We start from the raw sequence: 10,812 nt of genomic DNA on the forward strand, positions 1-10,812 counted from the left end.
GGGCAGCCACAGCTTCTCTGGGCAACCTGGTCCCAGTGCCTCACCACTCTCACAGTAAAGAATTTCTTCCTTAGATCTAACCTAAATCTGCCCTCTTTCAGTTTAAAGCCATTGCCCCGTGTCCTGTCACTACACGCCCTTGTCCAAAGTCCCTCTCCAGCTTTCCTGTAGGCCCTTCAGGCACTGGAAAGCTGCTATAAGATCACCCCGGAGCCTTCTCTTCTCCAGGCTGAACAGCCCGAACTCTCTCAGCCTGTCTCCATAGCAGAGGTGCTCCAGCCCTTGGATCACCTTCGTGGCCTCCTCTGGACCCACTCCAACAGCTCCATGTCCTTCTTGTGCTGGGGATTCCAGAGCTGAATGCATCACTGCAGGGGGGGTCTCACGAGAGCAGAGCAGAGGGGCAGAATCCCCTCCCTCAACCTGCTGCCCACGCTGCTTTGGATGCAGCCCAGGACACAGTTGGCTTTCTGGGCTGCCAGCACACGGTGCCGGCTCATGGTGAGCTTCTCATCCACCAGCACTCCCAAGTCGTTCTTCTCAGGGCTGCTCTCAATCCATTTTCCACCCAGCCTCTATGTGTGCTTGGGATTGCCCGACCCATGTGCAGGACCTTGCACTTGGCCTTGTTGAACTTCATGAGGTTCTCACAGGCCCACCTCTCCAGCCTGTCAAGGTCCCTCTGGATGGCATCCCTTCCCTCCAGCGTGTCCACAACACCACACAGCTTGGTGTCGTCAGCAAACGTGCTGAGGGTGCACTCGATCCCACTGTCCGTGTCACTGACAAAGATGTTAAACAGTGTCGGATAGTGGCTTAGCAACTTCATCTGCCCGTTCCCCCAGGACCTGCAGATGCATCTCATCAGGTCCCATGGCCTTGTGCACCTCCAGGTTCTTTAGATGGTCTCAAACCTGATCTTCTCCTACATTCTTCATTCTTCCAGTCCCTGCCTTTGCCTTCTGCGACTTGGGCCATGCAGCTGGAGCACTTGCCAGTGAAGACTGAGGCAAAAAAAGTCACTGAGTGCCTCAACCTTCTCTGTATCCTGGGTAACCAGGTCTCTTGTTTCCTTCTGGAGAGGGCCCAGATTTTCCCTAGTCCTCCTTTTATCACTGACATATCTATAGAAGCTTTTCTTGTCACCCTTGATGTCCCTGGCCAGATTTAATTGCATCAAGGCTTTAGCTTTCCTAACCTGATCCCTGGCTGCTCTGACAATTTCTCTGTATTCCTCCCAGGCTACCTGTCCTTGCTTCCACCCTCTGTAGGCTTCCTTTTTGTGTTTGAATTTGTCCAGGAGCTCCTTGTTTATCCATGCAGGCCTCCTGGTGTTTTTGCCTGACTTTCTCTTTGTTGGGATGCAGCAATCCTGAGCTCGGAGAAGGTGATCCTTGAATATTAACCAGCTTTCTTGGGCCCCTCTTCTCTCCAGGGCTTTATCCCATGGTACTCTACCAAGCAGATCCCTGAAGACATCAAAGTCTGGTCTCCTGAAATCCAGGGCAGTCAGCTTGCTGTGCACCCTCCTTGCTGCCCTAAGGATCTTGAACTCCACCATTTCATGGTCACTGCAGCCAAGGCTGCCCTTGAGCTTCATGTTACCCACCAGGCCCTCCTTGCTGGTGAGAACAAGGTCCAGCAAAGCACCTCTCCTCATTGGTTGCTGTCACCTGGAGAAGGAAGTTATCATCCATGCATTCCAGGAACCTCCTGGATTGCCTATGCCCTGCTGTGTTGTCTCTCCAACAGATATTGGGGTGTTTGAAGTCCCCCATGAGGAACAGGGCTCGTGAACATGAAGCTGCTCCTATCTGTCTACAGAGGGCCTCATCTGCTCAGTGTTCCTGGTCAGGTAGCCTGGAGCAGACCCCCACTATACTGTCACCTGTCCCTGCCCTCCCTTTAATCCTGACCCATAAGCTCTCGGTCGGCTCCCCATCCATCCCCAGGTGGAGACCCATGCACTCCAGCTGGTCATTGACATAGAGGGTGACACCTCCTCCTCCTCGTCTCCCCTGCCTGTCCTTCCTAAAGAGCCTGTATCCTTCCATTCCGACACTCCAGTCATAGGATTCATCCACCACGTCTCCGTGATGCCAAGAAAATCGCAGCCCTGCAGGCGTGTGCACTCCTCTAACTCCTGATTTCCCATGCTGCGTGCGTTTGCGTAGAGGCATTGAAGTTACCAGTGGAACTCGGCACACCTTTGGGGCAAATAACTTGTTGACTGGAAAATTCAGTCAAGTATTAGTCAATTACTGATAAATGCTGCAACAGGTTGACTTTAAAAGCACTACTTTTTGATTTTTTTTAATTGTTGTTATTACTTTTTAAAGTCCTGCTTTGATGGTACGTTCTTGGCTGGGGCACCAAGCTGAAAAATCTGTTTAGAGCATTTAGGCTGGGGGGGGGGGGAAAAAAAAAAAAAGATGGAATAAATGAGAGAGGGAAAAAAAAAAAAAAAAGGAAAACCGGTTATTGTCACACGCCTGGGTGGTTCTTGAGGTTTCTGGAGCCTGTAGCTGACGGTTGCTCGGGAGCAGCTCTGGGGAGAGCTGTATTTGTGCAGAGGCACCGCACGGAGGTGCCACCCGCCCGCAGAACCAGTGCCTGGGGCCGGACCCACCGCCCCCCAGTGTGAGCCAAAGCCTCTTTCGGTGGGGAAACTGGGAATTCCAGCAGCGTCAGGGCAGGGAAGAAGATCCAACCGCGTAGATCAGAGCTGACCTTTCACACGGCCGCTGGACACAAGGAATTAAACCCCAGGGCAATATGACAGGAGTGGCCTTTTGGAAAACACACGGATGCTGCGGGGCGTCACGCGGCACCTTACAGCCAGAGCTTGGCAATGACCCGTTTTGCCGTCGCGGTTCGTGGCTCGGCGCGGTGCCTGGGCGTTGTGTGCAGCCAGGGAAGGAGGCTGTACCGCTGGTCGCCTCTCTCCAGGCAGATGGGGTGGTGTGCTGGCAGGACGGGAACGCTCCAGGTCCAGGGATGGTGCTAAACCTCTCCCCAGTCACTCTGGTGCGGGGGGAGAGTTTCCTTTAGCCCCGGTGGGATTTAGGCTCTGAGTGTGTCGTGGAAGCTGGCAGGACCTGCTTTGGTTGAAGGAGGGGACCCTCCAGGGGAGTCTAGATCCCTGGCCACTGCAGGGGGAGATGTTCTTTCCTAGGAAAGAATTTTGGCAGCTGAATTTCCACTGTAGAACTTAGTAATTAAGGAGTCAGAGTGACTTAGTAAATTCATGCTTCATTAGCACACCTAATAGTGCTTTCTGCACTCGGTCTCCAGGACGTTCTTAAACATATTTTTTCTTGTAGTACAGCCAGAAGCTGGCTTTTGAAAAAGAGTGGGACATGAACGGTGCCCTGGAAGTGCACTAACTGCAAAGGGAAGGTACCAGGCCCACGGCAGAATCCCTGGCGAGGGGACACAGGAACATCTCTGTAGGGCCCACGTGTGTGAGACTGGAGGTTAAACACTGATAGATGGGGCACAGGCAAGCAGAGAAACGGGGACAGACTGGGAGTGTGGACAGGGCAGGAAAATTTTAAAAAGCTCTTCCCAATAAAAGCAGTCAGGCACTGGAAGAGATGTCTTCAGGTTACTGTGTCATCTCTTGGAGGTTTTCAGAAGTTCAGCTCGCCCTTGACCTTGAGCAACCTGATCTAATTGTGAAGCTTTGAGCAGGAGACGGGACTAAGTGACCTCCAGAGGTCCTTTCCAACGTAATGTTTTGTATGATCCTATGATTCAGATAAAAACAATATCAAGGGTTAACAAGTGAATCAGAGGGAGAGCCCTCGGAGCGTATGGAAGGAGCTGCGGGGCCTTGGCAGTAGGCATTTTTGCCTGCTGTTTGGTGGGAGCCAAATGCAGTAACGCTACTGCCTGGAAGTCCTGCTCTGACTCATCCCAGGACACATTTCTGCAAGGCAGCGTAGAAAAGGAGAAGTGACTGCTGAGCCCTGAATGGGGGATGGGGAGCTGGCCCCATGGAAGCTCAGAACAGGGAATTTTAGTCTTACTCATCATATTATTTTTATATTTGGTTTTTCAGATGTAAACCTCAGTGTTTCTGTCAGCATATTAACTCTGTGTGCACCGCCAGTTTGTCTGCTGGCCCCAGTGACTCCTTTGTGTCTGCGGCCGTGCGTCAGGCACACAACTTCCAACTGGGAGCTCAGGTTGCCCCACTGCACTGTGTTAGCGTTTGTAAGGAGTCAATGGGCTGCCTGGTGGGTGCTTTTTAATCTGGGCAGATTTCAGTGTCATGCTGCTGAAAGAAGGAAAAAGGCAGGTCTGGTCTGGGAAAGACAGAGCCAGAGAGTGGGTTAGGGCAGATGAGTGACCTGGGGCAGGTGAGCCTCAGAGGATCTACAGAAGTTAGAACGGAGATTCATCCCGAGAAGGTGCTCTACCTAGTCTTAACAAAGGTAAGTGAGAAAAGGAAGGGAAATCCATATGACTGTGAACAACAAGCAGTGCTGAAAGGTCTGGCCAAATCTAGACCTCTAGCAGAAGACCAGCATGGGTTTGTTCTCTGCTGAGGTTTCAGAACTAAACAATGAGGCTACAATATTACTCCGCCAAGATGGGTATCAGTATGTGTTGGGTGTTATTTGTTTGATACACAGTCTTTATCTTATATCCGAATGTAGTTAATGCTGGGTTCTGACCATGAAAGAGGGTTTTCTTATGTTCTTCAGTGCTCAGTGATGAAAATCCTGATTTCTACAACCTAACACATCTTCTTTATGTCTCCAGGGTACAGCCCAAACAACGGTTCCTGCCTTCAGCTGACAGAGGACAGGCTGCAATTCGGTATGGATGTTTCGGTATCAGTGTTGCAGACAAACAAATACTTCATAACCAGCGTTCACACTTTCATTCTCTGCACAGAGCCAGGTCTACATCCCTCCCTAGTGAAATTTCCCTAGGGAAATCCGTATTGTGAATGCTAGTGCCAAGATTCACACTCTGAGCTACTGTGAGTAGTGAGACCTGTGCTGTCACTCACCCTCAGTGCTGGAAGCTCCAGACTGAACAGTGCTACATGCCCTGTAAGTGGAGCAGCCATCACTTCACAGAGTTGTGAGATTAGTGTTTGCACTCTAAGGCGTGGTGAGCAGAAAGGGTTAAATATCAAGCCCCTGTAAGGAGGGGGTTCATGGCGTGCAAAAGGATCTCCAAATCGGTAACGCTGTGATTCAGAACAATGCCCACCTCAAGCCAGCAGAGACAGAATTAAATTCTCCAGCTTCTTGAATGCAGGAGGATCCACTATTGGTATTCGCCCAGGTGCTGGAGCCTCGTCTGGTTGCCTTCTTACGAGGAGGCCACGATGCTGTAGATGTCAGAGGTTTACAGTCTCTTTCCAGACTCTTGATGAAGCTCTGCAGTCTCCTTTGGGTAAAATACAAAGCTACTCAGTAGGTTGCTACGAACAGTTCTGTAAGAAGACCCAGGAGAGTATCTCCTGCTATGTTTCCATCTGACATGCTGCGTTATGGAACACATTCTCAAAGACGGAAGAAAACTATGAGATTAGGGTATTTCCATTTCTGTTTGTCTAAGGTGACAGAAGTTGTATGAAGCCAGCTCTAAAAATAATGCAATTGATAGCAAAGTTCATCTGAGGTACTTCAAAGTAGGTTGGGAAGCCCTTTTTTTTTTTTTTCTGTTCTAGTTGGCAAAGCAGCCCAGGACTGGAGTAATAGTGGGAGTGCCACAGGCAACACTGAAACTCAGTGGCAGACGTTATTATGGAGGAGGACTCAGAACAAGAATAGCAAAGAGAATTGCCACTGAAGCTCGACTAACATTCCCTGTTGACAGTCATCTGAGAAACCTGAAGTTTTGGTTAAACAGAACGATTCTCACACAACGTCCAAGATGAGCAATCCAGTACACAGCGATGGTTTCCTGGTGCTAGGATCAGTGATGAAAAGTTGCAGGCGAAGTAAATTTAGCAGAGACATCAAGAGGAATGATTAGAAGAAGGAACCAAGCAGCCTGGGCAAGAAAGGTCTCTCGTGTAGAGACCAACTCAAAGTGACTCTTAGGAGGAGAACATTGGGGTGCAGGCATGGCAGCTCACAGATGAAGTCTAGAAATTGATCCTAATGTAGTTGGACACGGATGGTATCGGATACAATAGTGACAGAGAAAAGATAGCTGAGAAAAGTTGTGAGATCCACCACCACCAAATCTTTTTTTTTTCCTCTCCCCCACAACTTCATACTGTGTTTTGTATTTTATCTTTTGTTTTCTCTTCTCAGAAGCCAAACCCCTCGGCATGCTGAGAGGTCCTGTGGAATCCCCGTTTCTCTTTCTTTCAGCAGTTTTTTATTATCGTGGTGAGGCAGCTTGAAACATTTGAAAATGTGAAACTGACAACATCGAGAAATCTGAACACACGCAAAAAGAGAATCCTAAATTAATACTGCAAAGATCTAGAAGTGTTTTAGCCAAACACGATGTTTTTAGGTTCGTCCTGTATTTTTGAACATCACACATTTTGCACTATCAGAAATGGGGCATGTTCTGAACGGTGCACAGCGCGTTTTTTTCCAGCACAGGCATTTACTTACCCTGAGCAAATGCATCTGGTGGCACGTGGCACCTGGCAGAGCCAGCGGCCCCTCCGAGCTCCCAGATCCCGAGTTTGGAAGCTTATCTACCACCCTCGTTTCTTGCTATTGCCACAGACCCCTCCTCAGCAGCCTGGGGCTTTGCTCCCCTGTGCTGGGCTCATCCTGCACAGCTGCCCACCCCTGATAACACAGCTGAGCAGCCCAGGGGAAGTTGTACAAGATGCTTTTGTCAACACTCCTTCCCACACAGACCATCTCCCGTCTCCTTTGTTACTGTAAATTGACATCGGAGCTGCTGAATCATGGTGTGGCAGTCCCAGAAATGTTATTTATGCCGTAGAAACGCGGCCCCCTCCCTCGCATTGTTTCCTGCCTGTGTCAAAATGGAGTCACTGATTTTTGTCCTGGCGTCGGGTGAAGCAAGGCTGAGTCCTCCTCGCTCGCGCCGGGATAAAATACGCGTGCGGATGCAACCAGGATGGGATTCTGGCCTGCAGAAAGAGCAGACACTGTCTGGACAGTTCACCAGGAAAAGCCATTTGGAACCAGTCTCTAGGAGATTTGCCTACAAGGTCAGAGCCCCGAGGGAATTTTTCAAATGAGACACTGCACATTCGAAAAGTTGGCCTCCCACACAGAGGACTTCTTTGCGCTGCAAAAATATTTTGTTAGGGTGCTTGGTTACAACGGGCTTTGCTGCTGAAGCTGTAGATGGAGCTGAGCTGTGGTTTGGGTTTTCAGCGCCGCCGCTGGCTTCCGAACAAACCAGCGTCGAGGAAAAAAAGTGGTGCGGTACTTGGAAAGGGCTGCATGGAACAGAACAGCTTGGAAGGCATCACACAACTGAGAAAGGCACAAGAAGAACACCAAAAAGGGAAAAAAGACGCAGGGGGAGCCATGGTTATAGTCAGGGAGACATTGATGCCCAGAGACAAGAAGTTACGGAGAAATTAAATATTAAAAATTTACAGGGAACGAGGGTAAGTTATGTCGAAGAAGAAGCCTGAGAGGCCTGGCAAAACACAAGGAAAGGAAGAGATTATTATCAAGCCATCCAAAAAACTTCATAATGATCAAAATTTCGTGTGTAAAGCCATAAGCATGTAATATTTTTACATGCAGATAAATGCTTTGTGAAGCCACGTTTGCATAGCCCAGTGAGATTTAACTTTCCTACTTTAACATATAGATTCACTGAAGTATGCTGGGGAAACTTCCAGACTTTGACTGTCCAAACAAATTTATCAGGAAAAGATACCTATAAATCTTTTGCAGCAATTCAATTTAAAACTGTGACATCGGTTAGAAAAATCCAGAAAAAAATCACAAATGAAAAGAACTAATTTCACAGAATGGTTAGATTTCACAAATGAAAAGACAGTTGTAATTTCTTTCACTGGAATACTGTTCCTCTGCTGTTCTCTTCCAAATTCTTATTTTATAACCAACTGACAAACAAGACAAAGCTGTACTCAAAAAGAAAATATGGAAAAGCAATAAAGATTTCAGTTCTTCATTTACTGACAGTCTTCCCCACTATGACTCACCCTAAGATTATCAAAATACATAATAAATTCAAAATAACAAACTACTCTGGAATTACGAAATACTGTAGCCAACACAAATAATTGATATTTGACACACCACAGAGTTGTTATTGTTGCTATTACTATTTTAGCGGTAGGTGAGAACAATATTTGGATGAAATGATACATGTGCAGGAAAATTCTTGAAACCTAACTTGAAATCAAGTGCAACAAGTGAATGACAACCTATAGGAGAAATTACTGGAGAGAAAAGAAGATAAATTAAAAAAATATGGCTAGTGAGTTACACTATGCGACTTAGGTCATGTGAAAATTGTCTTTTTTAACACCAAATGAAATCATCCCCCTTGCTCAGTTCAGCTCTCATTGTCTGGCTCGTAGCACACTCAAACACAGTGCAAAATTAAAAATACTTCCACAGTCATTACCAAGTGGTTAGTTAAAAACAGACCTTAAAGCTCTCCATAAACTTCCCTATCGTGTGCTTTATGTATCTCGTAGTTCCAAGCACATCCATCCCAACTGTACTGAGAACACTCCCAGTGGTCCCACTGGTGTAGGAAGGTCTACAGAACTGCGCTACCATGTCGTAGGCTGTTGGACTCTCCTCCCTTTGGAATTGTTAGCATGTGCTCTGGAAAGACACCACCACTTTTGGCACCAGCTTTCCATTAAATGTAGGGCAGATTCAAGAGCGAGTGGGTGATTTATGCCCCGTAACTGATAAAGGGTGAGTGACAGCAGTGACAGCAGGAGAAATCCTTCCCTCTATGTTTTTCCCAGACCCATATGGATTTTAAGCTCAGTAGCACAGTTTCAGCTGCCTTTTCTTTGTGGTAGCAGCCTTTAGTGCTTATATTGCTTTTTTAATTTTTATTTTTTTTTTAATCAACAGATCTCAAAACATTTTCCTCTTCTTTAGATACAGAATTTTACTCCAAAGAAGGCACTGAACATGTCCCCTCCATGACTGACAGGGAAAATAAAGGCATGGAGAGTGCACCCGGCCAGCTTATGAGTCGAGGAGCCAGAAAATTAACCCAAAATCCCAGATTACAAGCCAGATCCTGAACAGTGGATCATACTCTCCTATGTTTGCATTTGCAATTCCATTTTCTGATACGAAATCTACCTTTCCACACAAGTAATTCAGAGGTTACAGGTAATTAAAGTGATGTTCTTGCAAGTATTTGAGAATCACAGCCAACAGGTTGAGGGAGGGGATTCTGCCCCTCTGCTCTGCTCTCCTGAGACCCCCCTGCAGTGCTGCCTTCAGCTCTGGGGTCCCCGACACAAGGACATGGAGCTGCTGGAGCGGGTCCAGAGGAGGCCACGGAGATGATCTGAGGGCTGGAGCACCTCTGCTCTGGAGACAGGCTGAGAGAGTTGGGGCTGTTCAGCCTGGAGAAAAGAAGGCTCCGGGGAGACCTTCCAGCACCTTCCAGTATTTAAAGGGGCTGCAAGAAAGCTGGAGAGGGACTTTGGACAAGGCTGTGCAGTGACAGAACAAGGGGCAATGGCTTTAAACTGAAAGAGGGGAGATTTAGATTGGATCTAAGGAAGAAATTTTTCACTCTGAGGGTGGTGAGGCACTGGCACAGGTTGCCCAGTTGTGGCTGCCCCATCCCTGGAAGTGTTCAAGGCCAGGTTGGACGAGGCTTTGAGCAACCTGGTGTAGTGGAGGGTGTCCCTGCCTATGGCAGGGGGGTTGGAACTGGATGATCTTGAAAGTTCCTTCCAACCCAAACCGTTCTGTGATTCTGTGATTGAAAGAGAACACCAAATGTAGTAGGATGAGATCTCAGGAAAGAAGTGGTCAGGAAAAGAGCACAGCAATGGGACTCTAATACAAAGACAGGTGAAGGCAAAGGAAGATTTTTGGGTTTTGGAGAGTGATATTACTGAAAGCAGCAGATTAGTCACCTTTCATGTTCGGGAGGAGTTATTTATAGCTCTTTGTTTTCCACATGGTTTGCTGTGGGACTTTGACAGAAAACACATGGTTTTCTGTATTTGGCAAGATGGGCAAGATGACAGACTGGGCCTAAGAGCCAGATGAGACTCCAGAGCTCTTATTTTGCCAATGCAATTAGTGGTTTTCCAGCTGTGGCTCTTCAAAAAACTTAAACTGAGTATATTTAGTAGTTTTTAATAGGATAAAATAAGAGGTTTTAATTTTGGATAGAGTATTCTTGGGCACCGAATGGCCATGAAATTTATCCAGTTACACGTGGAATATCTTCTTTGGATTTCTTGTGCAAAATTTATTTGAAATTGGTCAGGTTATCAGCAAACAATCACGGTGACTAAAGCACAGACTTGTCACAAAGTCTCTAAAATTTAAACTTATGTTTATCAACCATATAATACTCCCCATTCCTAAGGGACTGAGAGGATAAGCAGATGGTCTGCAAAGCAAAATTGTGGTATCTGAGGCTTGATGGGAGATGTGCGTTTTGGCCAAGAGGCATGTACAGTCTCGTCTGCTGTTTATTTCCTCTAACATTTAAGACACACATCCATCACTCAACAAATTGGCTGCAAAAGAGCTGTTCCTGCTCATCATATGCCTATCCCAGGGTGGGCTTTGCCACGTAATTTGGCTAATACCCAGCCAAAGGGTAGTTTGCCACGTCTCTCGGCTCGAGGGGATATTTCTGTTACAG

This window comes from Tauraco erythrolophus, chromosome 6 (genome assembly GCF_009769465.1).
Source record: "Tauraco erythrolophus isolate bTauEry1 chromosome 6, bTauEry1.pri, whole genome shotgun sequence".
Taxonomy (NCBI): Eukaryota; Metazoa; Chordata; class Aves; order Musophagiformes; family Musophagidae; genus Tauraco; species Tauraco erythrolophus.